The sequence below is a fragment of the Pipistrellus kuhlii genome, unplaced genomic scaffold (assembly GCF_014108245.1).
Source record: "Pipistrellus kuhlii isolate mPipKuh1 unplaced genomic scaffold, mPipKuh1.p scaffold_m20_p_14, whole genome shotgun sequence".
NCBI classification, from domain to species: domain Eukaryota; kingdom Metazoa; phylum Chordata; class Mammalia; order Chiroptera; family Vespertilionidae; genus Pipistrellus; species Pipistrellus kuhlii.
Window position 1 is genome coordinate 9,310,570 of NW_023425449.1, and position 21,328 is coordinate 9,331,897.

General features: G+C 44.2%; 1 protein-coding gene across 7 annotated transcripts in view; it reads left to right on the forward strand.

Annotated features, from left to right (window-relative positions):
* Positions 1–10,087: 10,087 nt before the first annotated feature.
* The window catches only part of AZIN1 (antizyme inhibitor 1), a 35,254-nt gene continuing 24,013 nt past the window's right edge, over positions 10,088–21,328 (forward strand). For 3 of the 7 annotated variants that reach the window (XM_036436656.2, XM_036436655.2, XM_036436654.2), the window contains exons 1-2: positions 10,091–10,370; positions 15,364–15,501. The gene's annotated coding sequence lies outside the window, so the exon portion shown is untranslated. Of the gene's footprint in view, positions 10,371–15,363; positions 15,502–21,328 lie in introns of all 7 variants that reach the window. The other 4 variants (XM_036436660.2, XM_036436659.2, XM_036436657.2 and 1 more) reach the window with 2 other exon arrangements.

Sequence of the window (21,328 nt, forward strand, 5' to 3'; positions counted from 1 at the left end):
CCTCCTACACACCCCCAACTGGGGATGTGCCCACAACCAAGGTACATGCCCTTGACCGGGATCTAACCTGGGACCCTTTGGTCTGAAGGCTGATGCTCTGTCCACTGAGCCAAACTGGTTAAGGCTAGAGTATAATTTAAAAAATCATAGTACATGCCTCACAGCACTGGTATTATTTCATGAAACTTTTGCATTATATGCATATATATGTAAATATATGTATATTTAAGTTAGAATGTAAAATATATTTCTCATTGTGGACTGGAGGGGGGGAAAGTCCAAGAAACGCTGCTTTAAACTGTCTCTCACTTAAAATTCTAGAGACTAAATCTAGAAAATGAAATACACAGATGGAATATTTCATACATGAAACCAAAACAAAGATTACAACCAGGAGACATTAAGAAAATAAACAAGCACACAAAAATTTCCTAAGAGTGAGTACAAAGAGGTCAGAAAGTTTCCCCCTAAGTCAGTTATGATTTTAGTTTCCCCGTTGAACTGCAAACCATTCCGATTTGAAAACTTGTTCTCAAAGTACAAGATATGGAAAATTTCAGGAGGATGAGTAAGAGGAACAAGGGATTCATCCTTGCAAACCGATTCTGTTCAAAGTTACTAAAAATGTTTTTCTGGGCTGTAAGCAACAGAGAAAGGCTTTTGGGGGTTTGTTTGACTCTATAGCTTCAAATTTCTTACCTTTTTTCCAAGTTATTAAACTTAATGACAGTGCAGTTATGGAGATGGTGATGAATCAGAATAGGTTAAGAGTACGTCTCTTTCGTGTAGAAGTAACTATAGTTGATATTCCACATCGTTTGGGGGCAGTATTTTATTTATTTATTTTTTTATCAGAAACATCATGGAAATAACAGGAATGATGCCGTATTTAACTTCATGTTAAGCCATGTGTCTAAAGATTTCTAAAGGATTCTAATTAACGCTTGAGTTAGAGTCCTATATTTTAACTTTAAAAACCCTCCCTTTCTTATGTATTGATGCCTCATCTGTCCAGGAGCATTGTGGAATCTAGATACGCCAGGCTTCAAACTTTGAGTCACATCAGCCAATCATGTGGCCTGCACCCAAGACTAGGATTTGAATCCCAGGCTCTAAAACTGATTACTGCGTGAGTCTGAGAAGAGATTCTCTCTGAGTATTTATTTTCAAGCACGCTATATAAACAGCCCATGCTAAATAATGTTAAGATTATATTAGGAGCGTCTTATGAGTAACACGTTGGACTAAACCCTTTGCACGTATCCAAGCCTATTAACAATCCTATGACAGAGAGATTGTCATACTCATCTAACAGTTGAATAACCTTAAGCTCAGAAAGCTCAGAGAACCTGCCCCAAATCACCCATGGTAGCAGTTAAACTGATTGGGAACCCATATCTGAAAGAACATGGGCCTATTCTGAGTCTCTCCAGGCCTGCCATAGTGCATGGAACATAGTACACGCTCAGGAAGTGTGTCCTGAAGGAACAGCTGATGTGAATGAAGAGCAAGGCTTAGCAAAGATTGTTGGTGGTTGTAAGGATAAATAACACTTCTTTTTTTTTACTGCTACTACTATGCCTGTCATTCATTGAGCATTTATTTCGTGTCAGGCACTGTGCTAAAGGCTTTACCAGTACAGTTGTGCATAGGTAATGTACACAAAGGAATGTACTTGAGGCATGGCCTATAGCAGTGTTTCCCAAAGTGTGGTACGCATACCCACAAGGGCACGGGAAGAGTTTGGTGGGAATATGCATTGCACTGTGCTTAGCTGCACCTAATTCTACATTCTCATGAGTACGAGGGCTACTCAGCGTTACAAAAATTATAGAAGGGGTACACATATGTCAAACGTTTGGGAAACACTGGCCTATAGTAAAAACATCGGTGTTAACCAACATCATTCTATGCCACTATAATGCTAGCTATCATCATTATAGCAAAAGAGCATCACGTGGTCCTCACTTCCAACCCACACGCTGAGCCACGTTGTGCAGGGCACACTGAGGGTCAGCCCTCTCGAGCAGTGAACTAGCCCCAACCTCGATTCTCCTTCCACCTCCTTTTCACTAAAGTGCCAGTTCAGCACATTGTGTTGGTTGATCCCTACATTACATAAGGATCCCCCAGCGTGCTTTTTGTGTGTGTGAGGGAGGAAGGGGGCTGTGCTGTGCTCGCACTTGGTTTGCATAACGTGTTCTTCTTTCTCAGGGTGAATTGAGAAAGAGGCTGTGTGGTCTGGTGGCGGCAGCTGGGAGGAGTGTGTGACTCAGCAGTGCTCTGCGTGGAACAGTGCAGGACAGCTCCGGGGAGCAGCGAAGATGGGCCTCCCCCGGGCCACGAGGGAGCTGCGTGCTCGGAGCAGAATCAGCCCCACAAGCAGCCCTGGCTGGGAGGAAGGAGAGGAAGAGAGCTCCCGTGGTGGGACCTGGTCAGGCTGAGTCAGGTGACTGAAGAAGTTCTGGGAAACTGGACCATGTGGTATCATCCTAACATGGAAAGTTCTCTGTTCACAGCTGGTTTGGCTCATTCAATAGAGCGTTTGTAAGAGTTTTATAGCTTTAGCTCTTAAGTTTACATATTTGATCCATTTGATTTTTATATATGGTGCAAAGTAAGGGTCCAGCTTCATTCTTTTGCATGTTGATATACAGTTTTTCCCAAACCATTTGTTGAAAAGACTGTCCGTCCCATTGAATGGTCTTGGTACTCTTGTTAAAAAATCATTTGACCATATAAAAAAGGGTTTATTTCTGGGCTTTCTATTCTATTCCATTGGTCTAGATGTCTGTCCTACACCATCACCACACTGCTTTGAATATAATATTATAGTAAGTTTTGAAACCAGAAAGTGTGAGTCCTTCAACTTTGTTCTTTTTCAAGGTTGTTTTGGCTATTTGAGGTCCCTTTAGATTCTATATGAATTTTGGGTGGGTTTTATATATATATTTTATTGATTTCAGAGAAGGGAGAGGGAGAGAGAGATAGAAACATCAACGATGAGAGAGAATCATTGATTGAATGTTTCCTGTAAACTCCACACTAGAGATCAAGCCCACAACCTAGGCCTATGCCCTGACTGGGAATCGAACTGTGACCTCTTGGTTCGTAAGTTGAAGCTCAACTACTGATACATGCCAGCTAGGCAGGGTGGGTTTTTCTATTTCTGCAAAAAAAAAGAAAAAGGTGAGATTTTGATAGTGATTACATTTGAATCTGTCGACTGCTTTGGGTAGTGTTTGCACAGCATTTTGAATGCACTAAATTGTACCCTGTAACATGGTTAATTATGTGTAATGTGAATTTCAGCTCAATTAAAAAAGGGATAGTGTGGTTACACCTGCAGAACAGGTATGGGGGTGGCATGAGGCAGCTGGAAGGGAAAGGGGGTTGCAATCCGAAGGAGGAATGTTGGGCTTTAAGACCTCTAATACAGCTGAAACCAGTTTGGCTCAGTGGATAGAGCGTTGGCCTGCGGACTGAAAGGTCCCGGGTTCAATTTCGGTCAAGGGCACATACCTTGGTTGTGGGCATATCCTCAGTGGGGGCTGTGCAAGGGGCAGCTGGTCGATGTTTCTCTCTCATTGACATTTCTAACTCTCAATTCCTCTCTGTGTAAAATAAAAAAATAAAAAAGATGTAAAAAAATAAAAAAAAAGACCCCTAATACAGAACAATGTAAGGTAGGTGAAGGAGTAGAGCAGACAAAAAGGCTGGGAGGCTAAGGCACTCCACAGTAATTAAAAAACAAAAACAAAAAAAAAAACCCACTTTACAAGGAGCCTCTGAAACTGCACTTTCAGAGGGATACACATGCGTGTGGGAATGGTGGACATCACTGGAGTGTAGGGTTACAGGGGAATTTTATTATTTAAGGAGAAGAAAAATAATGAAAATTGTTTTAAAGCTGCAATACAGGACATCTAAGGAGACAGTGAACAAGGTGCCTCTCTCTCTCTCACTTTCAACCACCGTGAGGGTGGCAGGAAGGTGTTAGATGATACGGGCACGGATAGGGAGGGGGTGGGCATGCCAGCTGGTTTAATCTCTTATTTATTTTCAGTATAATGGTCTGGCAATAGCATTGTGGAGCTGGGAGGAGGCCAATCCTGCCTCCCAACCCTGGAGAGTATGAGGCTCGGTAGGGTAAACACCCCTCGATTCGAGACTTGGCAGGGGAAGCTGTGTTCTTGTGAGACAGCCAGCGTTCCGTTAGAGCAAGGAGTAAGAGACCAGCTCGGGAGGTGGAATGGTCTGTTCGTCACGAGATGATCTTCCACAAGGAACAGAAGGGAGTGTGGGGAGGAAAGCAGCGGTGCAGGAAGGCACAGGATGGGCTGGGGACCAGTGAACAGAGATAAGATGGATGGTCAAAGGCCCTTAAATGTTAGCTGCTTCTATAGCACAGGAAAAGAGGGGCCCAGAAGGGAATAGTGGCTTTGTCACGTTTGGTGACCATGGAACAGGCCCTCTAGGATCTGAACAGGATGTTGGACTTGAGCTGGGACGCCTTGGATGGTAGAATTTGTTTAGACAAAATGACGACAGGATAGAGTCCCAGAGTCAGACACTAGCATGGATGACCCGAGGGCCAGTGAGCAAACCAGACAGGGCTAAGGTCAAGGTTTGTGTCGGGGATTAGAAGGCTGGCTCCCAAGGATGGAGCTGGGTTCTGAAGAACAAGTACAGGTCCGTTACCTCTATTACATTCCTAGGTACCTTGCTTTCTTAGTTTCAAGAGAATATGGGATTGTTTTCTTAGTGTCTCTTTGTGATAGTTTATTTTTGGTGTATAGGAATGCTTTCGATTTCTAGATATTGACTTTGTATCCTGCTACTTTCCTGAATTCATTTATTAGATCTGGTTATTTTCATAACATTTTAAAATGCAAGTTTTTTCAATTATTTAAAACCTATATATTTGGGGTTTCTATATAAGGAGTATTTAAACAATGAAACTCAGCAATAAAAATTGTTATTAAGCTCTCTTTACACAGTCCCATTAAACTGGGATTTTTACTCTCAGTTACTATTGGACTCTTTACACTTATCACATTTATATGTGACTATAAAATACTAGAGGCCCAGTGCATGAAATTCATGCGGGGGGAGGGGGAAGTGCCTCAGTCCAGCCTGCACCCTCTCCAATCTGGGACCCCTCGAGGGTCGTCCAACTCTCCATTTAGGGATCGGGCCTAAACGGGCCATCAGACATCCCTCTCACAATCCAGGACTGCTGGCTTTCAACTGCTCACCTGCCTGCCTTCCTGATTGCCCCTAACTGCTTCTGCCTGCCAGCCTGATCACCCCCTAATCACTCCCATGCCAGCCTGATTGATGTCTAACTGCTCCCCTGCCAGCCTGTTTGCCCCCAACTTCTCTTCTCTGCTAGTCTGGTCACCCCCAACTGCCCTCTCTTGCAGGCCTGGTCCCTCCCAACTGTCCTCCCCTGCTGGCCATCTTGTGGTGGCCATCTTGGTTGGGTTAATTTGCATACTTGCTCTCTGATTGGCTGGTTGGCATGGGGTGTAGTGATGGTTAATTTGATGGTTAATTTGTATAGTACTCTTTAAGTAGATAGGATTTCTGTTATAGGCTGGTGATTTTAGGTTTACCTCTTGTTTTTGAGTGACTTGTCCTTATCAACAATCCAATTAATTCAATCTTTTTTTTTTTAAATATATATTTTATTGATTTTTTACAGAGAGGAGCAGAGAAGGATAGAGAGCTAGAAATGTCGATGAGAGAGAAACATCGACCAGCTGCCTCTTGCACACCCCCTACCTGGGATGTGCCCGCAACCCATGTACATGTCCTTGACCGGAATCGAACCTGGGACCTTTCAGTCCGAAGACCGACGCTCTACCACTGAGCCAAACCGGTTTTGGCCAATTAATTCAACCTTTAATATCTATTGATACAACAGTAAGTTTGAGTCAGTGTACCAGGATGATCTAAGTGTTAATGGTTTTATCATTTTATCTTAGGGCTCTCTATTTAATGATAATATTTCCTCTGGCACTACCTGTGTATGTGTGTATGAGTAACCCAACTCGGCAAAAATCCAAAACCTCAAACCCCAAACACAATTAAATATGCTGTTCTCATTGGAAAGCTATCGTTCTGTTCAAGTCACACACTGTGCTGTCTATTTCATCGCAGTACAGTCTTCATGGTTCTATTGTCTTCATTTAAAAGCTAGCATTATTCATTAAATGTGAATACAATGTTAATTGTGGGGGGACACCATTTGAATAATAAAAGTTGAATTACTTCAGTATAAATGGTGCTGAATTAGGCTCCGGTCCAGTAGCTTCCACTGGAAAGAGTGGTCAACATTCACTGACTTCATGTCAGCTGCTCCTCACTCCAACCTCTGCAGCGCATCTGTGCCTCCCACTCCACTGAAATCGTTCACTTAAAGGTTACAGATAACTTATTTTCAGGCCCTTATCATTCCTCCCTGTGAATCACTACAATAACTCTCCAGCCCAGCAGGTGTGGCTCAGTTTGTTGAGAGTTGATCCGTGCATCATGAGGTCACAGTTCAATTCCGGGTCAGGGCACATGCCCTGGTTGCGAGCTCAGTCCCCAGTGGGGGATATGCAGGAGGTAGCCGATCAATGTTTCTCTCTCTGCCTCTGAAATCAATCATTTTTTTTTTTAAGTAGAAAAACAAAAACAAAAACACCAATAGCTTTCCAAGTGTTCTCCCTGCCACACACAGCCCTTTCTCTTACCAACTCCATATTATTCTTTTTTCTAAACTTCAAACTACCATCATGATTGAAACTTTTTCAGGATAAAAATTCAAATTTCTTTAGGAAAAAAAAAAAAAAAGTTCAGCCGAAACCGGTTTGGCTCAGTGGATAGAGTGTCGGTCTGCGGACTGAAAGGTCCCAGGTTCAATTCTGGTCAAGGGTTTGTATATTGGTTGCGGGCACATCCCCAGTAGGGGGTATACAGGAGGCGGCTAGTCAATGTTTCTCTCTCATCGACGTTTCTAGCTCTCTATCCCTCTTCCTTCCTCTCTGTGGAAAATCAATAAAATATATTAAAAAAGAAAAAGGAACTAAAAAAAAAAATTCAAACTTTTCAATGTGAGACTGGATTTACCAATGATCTGCCCTTTGCCAAAATCAGAACCCCCTTTTCATGCTGCTTGAGGGACGATATCCTCATCACTCAGTCCATCTGGAATGGCTTGACAGTGTCCAGCTGTGACTCTCCCCCTTCTCTGGCTGGGCTTCTTTGCCAGCATCCCTTCTCTCTGGCATTTCTCTGGATCCTGTGCTTACATCCCTTTTCCTGTAGACCTCAACACTTCCTCAATTATCACGCCTGTAGAAGAGGCTCCCAAATTCACAGCCAAGATGGCTCCTTTGCACCATCTCTGCATGGATATTTCACCAACAGCTGAAACTATGCTCAAAGCAGGCTCATCTCCCAGAATTCTCCGTTGATTAGCTTAAATCCCCAAATCATTTGATACTTTCTTATCTCCCATGACAGTCAAAAGATTACTTCTACTTTTCCTGTCTTTTCCCTCCCATCCAATCTGAGTCCCTTAACAGCCCCGAGAGTCTCCTTCACTTCCTCCCAAACGTTCTATTTTCAATCCCACTGATGCCAGAGTAGCCTTTTATTTATTTATTTTTAATATATTTTATTGATTTTTACAGAGAGGAATGGAGAGAGACAGAGAGCTAGAAACGTCGATGAGAAACATCGACCAGCTGCCTCTTGCACACCCCCTACTGGGGATGTGCCCACAACCAATGTACATGCCCCTGTCCGGAATCGAACCCTGGACCTTTCAGTCCGCAGACCGATGCTCTACCACTGAGCCCAACCGGTTTCAGCATGTTTTTATTTTTTAATATAATTTATTGATTTTTTTTAACAGAGAGGGAGGGAGAGCTAGAAACATACATCAGATGCCTCCTGCACAGACCCCTACTGGGTATGTGCCTGCAACCAAGGTACTGTACATGCCTTTGTCCAAACCTGGGTCCCTTCAGTCCGCAGGCCCACGCTCTATCCACTGAGCCAAACCGGTTTCTGTGGGAGTAACCTTTTAAAAACATCGTTGAGTATATCGTGTCTCTGCTTAGTGGTTCCAGAATAAAGTCCAAACTCCGATCCCGCCTTGACCTCGCCCTAACCTACCTTTTCAATCTCATTTGCAACCTTGCCCCTATGTTGGACCCCGAAAGCCTGATTTGCAGTTCCACAAACTGGCCCATTTCTGTGCCTTCTCTCACCTGGTTCCCTTACCTGGAATATCTGCTCTGAAAGGTACTTGTTTCCCATGTTTGGAACTTCTGCTCTCAAAATCGATCTTTATCTTTTCCCAGCAGCCGTTTTCTCACTTAGCTGCGTTCGATCATTTCCTCCTTCTATCAGATTCCATGCAGCACTTCGTCTATTTATGTGTCAACAGTTACAGTTATTTTGTATCATCTTATTTCCCCTGCTAAATTGTAAGCAAGATTTCAGTGGTGTATTCATTCCTTGCCTTCCTATTCCCACCAAGGGGGTCTCGTGAAGCGCTGTGCTTATAAATATTCTGAATCAAAGAGAATTTCTAAAATGAAAGAGAAAGCCAGGAAAGCAGAGTGAAATATGGAAAGACAAAATCGGGGGGGGGGGGGGGGGGGGTAGTCCACAGCTTCTGATTTCTACCTAATATTTTCATGCAAGAGCCCACATTCCGGCACTGCTCTTTCCACGCAGCAAGGCTCTCTTTCCATTTGATGATTTATTAATCAAGCACAGAGCTAGCTGCTCAGAGAGTAAACAGACGGTGGGGAAGAGCAAAACACATACACACAAAACAAAACAGTCAGGGTCTTAATCCCCAAAACTTGCATGCTGGAGGGGTGTGCCAATCCATATTTCATGTGTGTCCCTGAGTCTTGAGTTGCAAGGCGTGTTCACCCCAGAACTCAGCGTTTCTAATCACTAGTGCGAAAGACATTTTTTGGGGGGGGAGAGGGGGGGAAGAAGAGAAATTAAAAAAAAAAAAAACTATGTAGGTCTGCCAGTAAAAGTTTATTATGCAGTAGTAACATAATTGCTAAAACGAGACAGGGGGAGGTAAAATTATAGTGATTCGAGCTTGGACCATCAGTAATCCCCTCTCCAACACTGGCTCTTGATGAGTAAGGGCTGGGTCTGACTGCACCAGCACCTTTTAAAATGAAGACGTAAAAGCCCACACTTGTTTAAAAAAAAAAAAAATCTCTACTGCACCGCACTGCAACTTCCGAGCACCCGGGACCTGTTCGCGCGGTCCACGAACGCGGGAACCCCCTTCCGTAAGGGGCGCCGCAGCCCGCGCGCGCGGGCAGGAGCCTCGGGCTGGAAGGAAGGCGGTCCCAGCCTGCCCGCCCGCCCAGCTCGCCCTCCCAAAGCCGAGGGCTCCCGAGGGCGGGGGGACGCTCCCCGATGGCCCCGCAGGCCTCCTTCACACCCTCTTCCAGGCAGACTTTGCATCCCTCCAAGCCCGGGCCCGAAACAGCACGGGCTGCCGGGGCGGGCCGCCGGGAAGCCAGGCCGGGCGCCCCGAGCTCGGGGCCGCGCCGCTGGCGAGAGCTCAGGCGCCCGAGGGGCGGGGATGCGGGGCGGCGCCGCACGACGAGCTCAGCCACCTCCTCGACCCCGCCCGCCCGCCCGCCCGCCCGGGGCCGCGCAGCCCGCCGTCCGCCAGCCCGGGACGGCGGAGAGGAGGGCGGAGAAGAGACGCCAGGGGCGGCCGCGGGCACCTGCACCGCGGGGTCGCCCCACCCCCTGTGCCCCCGGCGCGCCGTCCCCTCTCGCTTCCGCCCCGTCCCCGCCCGCTCCCCGGCTCGGGGCCGGAACCGACTCCGCCCCGCTCGCGCTCGCGCGGCCTGCCGGCCGGCGTGACATCACCAGGCCCCGCCCCCTGCTATAAATACCAGCGGCGTCCGCACCGCCTTCCCACACTCTCTCTGGCCCTTCGTTCCGCTGCAGGGTTTCCGTTTTTCCTTCCGCCTTTCTCTGCCTTTTTCTCGCTCAACCTTTCCTTCGCTGCTCTCCTCTCCTCTCCTCTCCGTGGTGTGTGGTTGACGCCGAGTCCTCTCCCCCACCCACCCACCCGCCCGGTCGGTCCTCGCCCTCCCGCTTCGTGCCCGCGCCGCCGGGGTTCCGTTTCTCTCCTGCCGGCCGCCGCCTCCACTGCTGCCCAGCTGGTGTCGGCGCCGCGCTTTTCCTCCTACGTCGTCCCCGCAGCTTATGGCCCAGGCCGCCTTGGGTATTTCTGCTCAAGGTAACCACATCCCTCTTTAAAAATTCCGCCGAAAAAGAGAAGACGCTTTACCCGACTCTTTGGGCCGTTATCTCACGTGAGTACCCCCATCCGAGGGGGCCGGGCGGGCTGGCTGGCGGGCGGGCGGGGCCGGGACGAGGTGGTGCCGGGCCTCGGGGGGCGGGCGGCCGAGTGCCTCCCGGCTGGGCCCCGCCGTTGCCGCCGCAGCTGCCTCCGTTGCCGGTCGGCGTCCCCGCCGCTTGGCCGCCTCGAACATGGCGGCCGGCGGAGTGTGTGGCAGCGGCAGCAGCGGCGGCGGCGGCGGCGGCGGGCGCGCCTCCGGGCCTCGCGCGGGCGCCGGACACCCGGCGGCGGAGTCCGAGCGGCCGGGGCGAGGGGGGCGTGTGCGTGGGGGGGGCCCGCGCGCCACGCCGGGGTCTGGCGGCCGGGGGTCGGCGTCGCCTCGGGCGGCGTGGTCCCCCCACCCGCTCCCGTGGTGCTTTGCTGTTTCCGGGGAGGGGGCCGGGCCCGCCGTCCCCCGAGGGGCCTGGGTCCCGCCGCCCCGACCCCGAGCAGCACCGGGCCGCCGCCTCCTCCTCCTCCTCCTCCTCCTCGGGGCGCCGGGCGCCGGGCCGGGCCGCGGGGATGAATGGAGCGGGGCGGGCCGCGCCGGCCTCGGTGACAGCTGCCGGGCGGGGAGGACGGCGCCGGGCGTGCGGCCTCCCTCTGGCGGAGGCAGGAAAGTTGACGCCGCCGCCGCCCCGCCACGCGGGGGCCCGGCGGCGGGGGAACCCCGGTGTCAGGTAGCGAGGGAGAGGGACGCGGCCTTTGGCCCCTTTCCGGGAGCCTCGGGCCCGCGGCGCCCCGGCTTGGGCCCGGCCGCCTTCACCCGCCCTGGCCCGGAGCCGCCGCCGGAGGATTAGTCACCCTGGCTTCGCACTCCCGGCCACGCCACGGCCACGCCAGGACTCCCGGGCCGGGAGAGGCAGCTGCACGGTAGGGCTCGGGTGGCTTTATCGAGCACCGGTTCGACTGCCAGCAGTGGATGGCTGGTAACGTGTTTTTAACTCTTCGCCCAGGATGTGTGTGTTCTGAGCACGGGCTTCTCGTGCCGAGCCGCTGGTCCGGAAACCTGGAAGGGCCGGTGCACCGTGTACAGCCCCCAGGACGGTTCAGCAGTTTTAACTGGATTTGGGAGCGGGGGAGGGAGAGCTGGCATCTCGGATACTTGATATTTGGGTGTCCTGTCTGCCCCGTTTCCACTGGTGAGCTCTCCCAGCTTAGGTGATAACCTGATGAGGACACTCGAGGAAGAGAGAGAACTACTGAGCCTGGCAGAAACTTGAGCAAAGCCCCAATAATCCTTTTATTCCTTTTACACGTGTAAGAGTTGCAGAGGCTGGTCGTGAATACAAATAAGCCCTGGGGAGTTTGCATTTTGATAGGGGTGGGTAGGCTCCTAATTACTACTGGTAGGTGCAGTGATCCAGTGGTCAGGACCTTCCCTCCCGCCGCCCAGGTTTAACTTGTACATTTTCTTTCTTTCTTTCTTTTTTAAATATATATTTTATTGATTTTTTTTACAGAAAGGAAAAGAGAGGAACAGAGAGTTAGAAACATCGATGATAGAGAAACATCGATCAGCTGCCTCTTGCATACCCTCTACTGGGGATGTACCCGCAACCAAGGTACATGCCCTTGACCGGAATTGAACCCCAGGACCCTTCAGTCCGCAGGCCCAAGCTCTATCCACTGAACCAAACCGGTTTCGGCAACTTGTACATTTTCAAACACCCAGAGAAAGGAGAAAGAACTGTACCCTCGCCTAGATTCACATTTAACTGTTTTCGCCATGCCGCTATCCATCAATCCATCGCGTTTTTTCCATATATTTTGAAGTGCATGCCCTGGCCGGGTGTCTCGGTTGTAGCATGGTCCCATACACCAAAGTAAGCTGAAGTTGCTTAAACACTTCACTGCTCCAACTTCAGTATGCACATATCATTAAGTAGGGTTTAATACTGTTTATTCTTTTTTTAAAAGATTCTTTTATTGATTAAGGTGTTACATATGTGTCCTTATTCCCCCATTACCCTCTCCAATCCCCCCACTCATGCAATACTGTTTATTCTTTAAAGAAGACAACACACACACCCCGATAAAATTCACATAGGTTAATGCACAACTCTCTAGTAATACCATTTGATGAGTTTTGACAAAAATAGAGCTGTGTATTCCAAACCTCTGTCAAGATGTGGGTTGCTAGCACCCCAGAAAAATTATCTTTCACCCCTTCAAACGCTATCCCCTTCTCACCAAAGAAGCAGCCATGGTTGTTTTTATATAAGTGGAGTTACACTGTATGCATTGCTTTGTTTAAAAGCCTTCTTTAACTCAGCATACTTTTGATACTCATGGTGCATATATTAGCAGGTTTTTCCTTTTTGTTGCTCTATATTAATCCTTTCTCTAATTTTATTAAATAAACTTTATTTAGAATAATTTTAGGTTTATAGAAAAGTTGCAAATTTTGTACAGACACTGGTACTGCATACTTCTCACACAGATACGTTACTACTAACTATACTCCAGACTTTCTTCGGCTTTCACAAGTTTTTAATGTCCTCTCTCTGTTCAGGATTCAATCCAAAGTACCACGTTGCATTTAGTTGTCCTCCTTTCCCCAGACTCTCTGATCTGTGACAGTTAGTCCTTTTTTTTGTTCGTTTTTCATGTCCTTGACAGTCCAGAGAAATATTGACCAGATATCCAATAGAGCATCTTCCAACTTAGGTTTATCTGGTCTTTTATCATGATTAGTGTGGGGTTTGGGGAAGGGATATCACAGAACAACTTTAAAGTCATTGGTAAATGCAGTGTGAGTTGAGAGAAATATTGGCAGTTTGGTGATACTAGGTTTTTATGTGTAGTATCTGTCAACGTGATGGAGAAGTTTCTTTTTTGTCTACTAGCTTACTGCCGACTTTCTGTTCACCAAGATGAAAACAATCTCTTCAAACAATTGTTAAGGAACTTGAATGCAATGTTGTACATGATCCAACACCATTCTAAATGAGAATAATTTATTTTCCTATGACTCCTTTTATCCACATTTTTATCTAATTTTTCATGGTTTATCTTAACTGTACAGATAATTCTGTTTATCCTGTATTTAAAGGTTCTCTTACTCTACATACCCTCTTTATTATTTCTGTTGAGATATGCCTTTCAAATTTTAGTGCCTTCATTTCCTACAAGCATCTTTTAGTTAGATAGAAATTTTTAGTGATCATACTGAAGAACATTCTTGAATACCTGAAGTTTAAAGACCTTAACATTTCACATTAAACTTGGGTTGCAATAAGCAGCATGATACCTGGAACTATATTGGGGAAAAGAGAAAAACATCTCTGTCAGGATAACTTCTATTACTTGGAATAATTGAGAATAAAACTCATCTGTCTCCAGCATGAGTATTTTAGTTTATTTTTAAAATTATTGTGGTGTGGGAAGAATCAGAATCTTTGTTATAGAGTTTAATGTAAGGTTATAATCACTGTTGCATGCTAGTATCTTGCCTCATCATCCATTAGTATCATTGAGAGTGTGAGCAGATCCTAGTAGATTGAAAGAACATTTTCTTTACCTCCTACAAAGGACCATCCTGGTTGAGATGAACTATGCTTTAGATATGTCTATAGTGCTTCTGAAATCTCTCAGATTCTTGCCATTATAATTTCTAGTTTTGTCATTTTTCTGTTTTCTTTCTTACCTCTTTTATATCAAATGCTGCCAGGTTATATTTAAAGTAGCAACCACGGAATTATGAATAGAAGTATTAATAGGCCTAGCGATTTACCTTAGAGATTATATAAGTCTGTCCTATCAAACGATAGCAAGTAATAAGCATTCCTCAAACTTATTTAGCATTTTGTATTGTGCCAAGCACATTCACATTCATATGCTGTTCCTAGTGTAGTAGTGACTTAAGTGTAAACAAGTGTTGAGTATGAGGAGGTAGTATACCTTTAGTGGTCACTGCCCAATATATAAGACAGTTCTCAAAAGTTAGTTCACATATATATATAATGTATTAGCCAAGTCATAAAGCCTTTATTGTTTTGGTGTATGGTAGGATTTTATACCTCAAGCAAAAAAGAACTTGGAATCTGGAGAGTAAAAGAAATGTTCTGGGTATTTCTAGATTACATGTTATGTTAGAACAGTGGTCAGCAACCCGTTTGTTAAATGTTACCATGTAGTTGGAAACTGTGAGGATTAGGCAATTGTGGCATATTGTATGCAAAGAGGTAAAGGGTAGTTCTGTATATGACTGTGGTCCGCAAACTCATTATTCAACGGAGCGGCAAACCCCGGCTCATGAGCCGCGGTTTGCCCACCACTGTGTTAGAACATTATGCATGCTAAGTCTTGCATACACATCGGGTTGGTGAGAGTACTGAACATTTAAATTTTAGGCATCTTAGAAATTTCAGTTTTGGAGGAGAAATAAAAGCAAAAATGAAATTAGGTGAAGACTGGAAGCTGAGTAAGTAAAGATACTTGGTCAGATGACCATGTACTTAGGTTAATTTTGTACTATTGCAGCTTGGAAATGCTTACTATGTAAAAAGTACTTCATACTGTGGTGTTAACCTTTTGAAAACATTTTGTGTAATGTGACATTATTGAAATCAGAGGTCCAGAGCACAAAATTTGTGCCTAGGTAGAGTCCCTGTGGCCAGTGATCAGGGCCTATTGGAGCCAGGCCTGCAGGCTGGGTGGAGAGACCATGGGAGGTTTGCCTGCTGGCCCAGGGGATGGGCCCAGGGAGGTTGGCTTGTGGGAGCACACTGACCACCAGGGGGCATCTCCTGCATTGAGCGTCTGCCCCCTGGTGGTCAGTGCACATCATAGTAACTGGCTGTTCCAGTTGTTGGGCCATACTGGGCCCTTAGACTTTTATATACTAGTACGACTATATATAGATTCTATTGAAACTAAAACTTATTTCTGCAGTGAAGATGTCAGTTTAACCTAACATTTTAAAACATGGGATTATATGCTACTACTTTTATTTTCTTCTTTAGGGCGAACTTTCTGACCAAGTGTACAACTACCCAGAAGGCCTAGGAGAAGTGCTGTATAGAGAGCAGTTCGACTTCAACGCGGAGCCACCTTGGGAACCTAGCTGATGATAGGGGGGTTCCATCTCCTAACTTGTCCATGTAAGTATTTGCACATCCATGCGGGGGTCTTGTAAAGTTGAAATAAAGGAGAGTTCTGTTTGCTTGCTCTTTTTCAACCTTGCAATTGTATTTCTCTTAAAATGCAGTGTATTTATCTCTTAAAACTCTTTAAAAGTTCTAAAATAGGCTTGACATTGGAGGTATACTGATTCAGTTATATGCATTGTTTACCAAACTCTTATTTTGATTACATGACACATATGATCATACTTAAGTATTTATTGTAGGTTACAGTTTAGGAAATCTTAATAGTCCAGGTTTTAATATAAATTGGAGAGAGGTTTTTAAAGTTAAGATGTGGGTAGTATTTTATCACATCATTCAAACAGAGCGAATGCTCTCTATTCCACTCACTGCACCTATATACTAGTGCATGGAATATGAGGAGTGAATCTTAGTTCTTGTTTTTCTAGTTATGAGCATCTTGCCAGTGATGTTTAGAGTTTATATTATTTTTCATAAAATAATCTTATATAACACTCAGCTGCTGGGGCAAACGGTTGTTTTTAGAGGACTCACTGGGAGATCATACATGTACACCTGAGCGGATTTTTCAGGGGGTAGTTTTGTTCTGACTATACTTTATTTTCTGTGAATGAATTTGACTTTTGAATTAAATCTCTGAAAAATGTAATTCCACCATAAAGTTGTTTTGAATTTAAATTTGTGCTGCTAGATTCATGTGGTTAATTTTTTAATCTATTTATAGATTTCTTGCTTTTGAGATTTGGGTTTTGGGTGTTTTTAAGTTGACCAGAGACTTGGCAAGAACACTTGAAATTTTTAGGAAAGGTTAGGGTATCAGTTTATATTTAGTCTCTCTTGTTAAATAAATTCTATCAAAATTATTTGCTCTATTAAATACGGGAGAGTATCTTAAAGCAAACCTTTGCAATGCATTTGATATTAACCTCAAATTACAATTTAAGACTTGGATTTTTTAAAGATTAAAGGGGGGGGGAATACAATTTAAATAATAGAGTTTCTTGCAAGTTCTGCTGATTTAGAACCCTGACTGGAGGGTTTCTCATAGCTTTATGAATTTGAGCAAATTGCTTACTTTACAACTGTGATTTTTATATAATGTTCCTTTATTTTATATAAAGTTCCTTTAGTCTGAAATGAGTGTGTGGTCTTTGGAACAGCATCTATTAGCATCACTTAGAATAGAAATTTGGGGTTTTGGCCCCCCCCAAACCTTCATTAGGATCTGCATTTTGCTGAAACCGGTTTGGCTCAGTGGATAGAGCGTCGGTCTGCGGACTGAGGGGTCCCAGGTTCGATTCTGGTCAAGGGCATGTACATTGGTTGCGAGCACATCCCTGGTAGGGAGTGTGCAGGAGGTGGCTGATCGATGTTTCTAGCTCTCTATCCCTCTTTCTTCCTCTCTGTAAAAAAATCAATAAAATATATTTTTTTAAAAAGAATATGCATTTTAACCAAGTGGTATGTATGCATATTAAAGAGAAGCACTATTGCCACCAGCTTAGTTAAGTCAATTATCTCTTAATTTTTGTTAATTGTCTGTTCTATTTCCAACATATCTGATGTTTTTCCCCAAGTTGACTTGGATGTTTAAAACTTGGCTGAAGTGGCATCAGTTGACAACATAGTCATAAATAGATTCTATTCTAAGGTGGAAATTTAAGTGCCGCCATTGTAGATTATTTATAAATATATTGATTTTTTTTTTTTTTTTTTTAACAGGAAGGGAGAGGGATAGAGAGTTAGAAACATCGATGAGAAAGAAATATTGATCAGCTGCCTCCTGCACTCCCCCACTGGGAATGTGCCTGAAACCAAGGTACATGCCCTTGATTGAAATCGAACCTGGGACCTTTCAGTTCACAGGCTGATGCTCTATCCACTGAGCCAAGCCAGTTAGGGCTTATTTACTCTTTTTCTTTTTAGATTATTTTTAAAATTAATTTCTGAAAGGAAGTGAGAGAGAAAGAGAGGTAGAAACAGAGAATCATTGATTGATTGGCTGTTTCCTGCACACCCCACATTGGGAGTAGAGCCTGGGAATTGAACTGTGACCTCCTGGTTCATAGGTTTTTGAAGCTCAACCACTGAGCCACGCCAGCCAGGCTCTAAAGATTTCTTGACTAAAATTAATAAGAATGTCAAGAGAAAGTTTTATGTTCAAAAAAATCTTCAGATAGCTTATAGCAGTTGACATTTGAAATTCCGAGGTTAATTCTTTGTGTAACAACAACATTGTTTGGAAAACTGGAAGTCATTAAAGCACTTAACACTCTGGCCTTTATGGAAAATACGTGGTATGTAGCATTGCAGACTGTGTAACTAAACTAAACTATTTGAACCATGTAATACTCCAATACTCACAATAGGATTTCTGGGCAGGAGGTTTAAGATCTAGGACTTGGCTTCAGAGTTAGGTTTTTAAATCAGATAACCAGCCGGGACTGGTTTGGCTCAGAGGTAGAGCGTCGGCCTGCGGACTGAAAGGTCTTGGGTTCGATTCCGGGCAAGGGCATGTACCTTGGTTGCGGGCACATCCCCAGTAGTGGGTGTGCAAGAGGCAGCTGATCGATGATTCTCTCTCATCGATGTTTCTAACTTTCTATCCCTCTCTCTTCATCTCTGTGAAAAATCAATAAAATATATTTAAAAAATAAAAAATAAAAAAAAATCAGATAACTATCTGAATTTTGAGGTGTGGTCTGGAATTTTGTAAGTTGCTAACGTAATGAGGTTTTTTTCTTTAGAGTATGTGTATATTATAATATGTGACCACTCGCCCAGTTGAGCGTTGACCTATGAACCAAGAGGTCACAGTTTGATTATTGGTCAGGGTACATGCCTTGGTTGCAGGCTTAATACCCAGTGTGGGACGTGCAGGAGGCAGCCAATCATTGATTCTCTTTCTCTTTCCCTTTGTCTCTGAAATAAATGAAAAAGAAAAAAAATATGACCACTATAAAATATCTTGACAAGTATTTTTTTATTATTGTTTAAAGTTTTACATATGTCTCCTTTCCCCTGGTTGACAAATATTTTAATGCCAATAATATCTCAGATTAGTGAAGAGTTGCTAATTGTACAAGTTTTTTCAAATTCCTTAGGGTTTTATGACGAAGTGGTTTTTTTCCCAGTGAGCTAGATTTTCAAGTTGTTTTATAGCTCTATTATAATTAATAAATTAGCCCAATGGAAAATTTCTAAAGATTCCATTCCAGAAAACTAAATTTTCTTCTAACCAACTGCTTCTATTAGTTGATAATAAAATGAGATTTAGTTAATCATTAGCATATACCTTATACATTATATCTAAGTATGGAAAAAGGATGCAATTAATTGATTTATTCAAATGGACTCTTAAAATTTGCTTGAATTTTTTTTTTTTTAAACCTGGTTTTCATTAGTTAACTTTGTTATGTGTTTGTTCATGTAGAAATTTCATATGAACATCAGGGTTTCAAATATCCATACTCTGTCTCATTTACATGTGTGTTCATAGGACCTGTCCAACCTAAATTGATATTATTTTAACTAGGGAAATAAAATGTTCTTTACGAGTTTACTGGTACTACTAGAGGTCTGATGCACGAAATTCCCCTCAGGTTCCTTGTCTCCCCACTGCCTCCTTCCCTGCCACCTGCACACCACCAATGCATAGTTCCCTCACTCCCCACCTCTCCCTTCCCTAGCTCCCTCAGGGCCCTGCCCTGCTGCTAGTTGCCAGCATGTTCTGTGCTACCCCCTGGTGGTCAGCGCACATCATAACGAACTCCCGAGGGGACACTTAGCTTGCATATTAGCCTTTTATATATTTATGCATGAGGAGAATGAGGGGGGGTGGTCCCCTTAGCCTGGCCTGCATCCTGTTGCAGTCTGGGAGCCATCAGTTGGACATCCTTATCACTGTTTCAAAGGCGGGAGAGATTCCTGCCACCACTGCTATGCTTGCCACATGTGAGCCTGGCTCAGAGCTGGCTGAGTGGCACTCCCCATGTGGAAGCACACTGACCACTGGGGGGCAGCTCCGACATTGAGCATCTGCCCCCTGGTGGTCAGTGCGTGTCATAGTGACCGGTGGTTCAGCTGTTCAGTCTATTTGCATATTAGCCTTTTATTATATAGGATATTTTTCCCCTCATGTTTAACTGTTAACTGTCAGTAGAAAAGGCAAAATATTTACTCATTATGGAGATTATAAATTTTAGTTTTGGTAATTTAAAGATTCTGTGATGCAAACAAATTCAACAGAACATTCATTATGGTTGTTGGTGCTCTTTAGCCAAAAAGCTGAACAAAACTGTCATCACTGAAATTAGGTACCAGTTTTTCTAAAGTAAGTGTATCCTCTTGGCATGCATAAAGTAAGTAGTATCCGGTGATGATTCATTGCTTGTGTAAAAGTAGGGGAAATACATTCTATACGAGCACAGTGTAAATAATAGCATGTTAATAGATAAAACACTGTTTGAAAGACATGATATTCTTTCTTTGGGCCAATTTAAGAATCTTTTCTGGGAAGGCCAAAAAGATTGGAAAGCAGCGTAGAATAGTTTTTAAAGGGGGATAAAGTGGTTCCTGCATTTATTACAAGAGTCAATTGAGCCTAGAGACTTAACAATGACTGTCAATATACGTGTTCATTACACTCTTTGCCTGGTCTTCAGAGTTTTTGAGTTTGAAGTTTCTTCCCCTTTTCAAAAAAAATAATAAATTTTTTTTGGTATGCTTAATTCCAATTAGGAGTAAAGGTGGTAGGTCTTGTGTAAACTATGAAATCTAGGTAAGGGTAGGCTGCCATTCTAGGTTGGCCATTGTTAAGTCTAAGGCGGCTGTACACATGAAGTGCTCTCAATACTGGAGGGCGTAGGAAACACATATTTTTTTTTTAATATATTTTTTGTTGGTTTTTTACAGAGAGGAAGGGAGAGGGATAGAGAATTAGAAACATCGATGAGAGAGAAACATTGATTAGCTGCCTCCCGCACACCTCCCACTGGAGATGTGCCCTCAACTAAGATACATGCCCTTGACTGGAATCGAACTCAGGACTCTTTAGTCTGCAGGCCAACGCTCTATCCACTGAGCCAAACTGGTCAGGGTGAAACACGGATATTTTTGTTCTTCACTACCATTTCAGGGTCATCCATGCACACTTGAGCAATTTGTCACAAGCTAACTGTAGCAAAGATTTGGCCATCTACCCCCTACCACCACCACCCCCTCCCCCAGTCCAGTGTTAGCCATTCTTATCTTCAATCCAGTGAATATCGTGAAGAACATTATGACATAAATAGAAAATATTTGTACAGCATACAGTTGCAAGGATTAGGCTGATGCTCAGCCTGCTCAGACCATACCTAGCCTTCAGGAGATCTATAACTAACAGTAGGAGCCAAGATAAACTCTTCTGGAATATTCTGCTCTAACCTTTTGCCTTTTTATTTTATGTAAGCAAACATTTCAATCTCTCTTTAGGATTTAACTTGCTGTGGAGTTTTGTTTCCTTACAATCTGGCCTTTTGTTAGACTTATTAATTGGTCTTTTCTACCTTCAAAGTATTGGGGGTGGGTAATCTGTAATATGTGTGGACTTGGTCCTTAGTTTAAAATTTTTTTATGAAAACAGAATCTTCTAGAACTGCTCTGTTTAGTACAATAGCAACTAGGCAGGTGACTTTATATTTAAAATACTTTTTATTTTTATTTTTTAATATATTTTGATTTTTTTTCAGAGAGGAAGGTAGGAGGGAGAGAGTTAGAAATATCGATGTGGAAGAAACATCAATCAGCTGCCTCCTGCACACCCCCTACTGGGGATGTG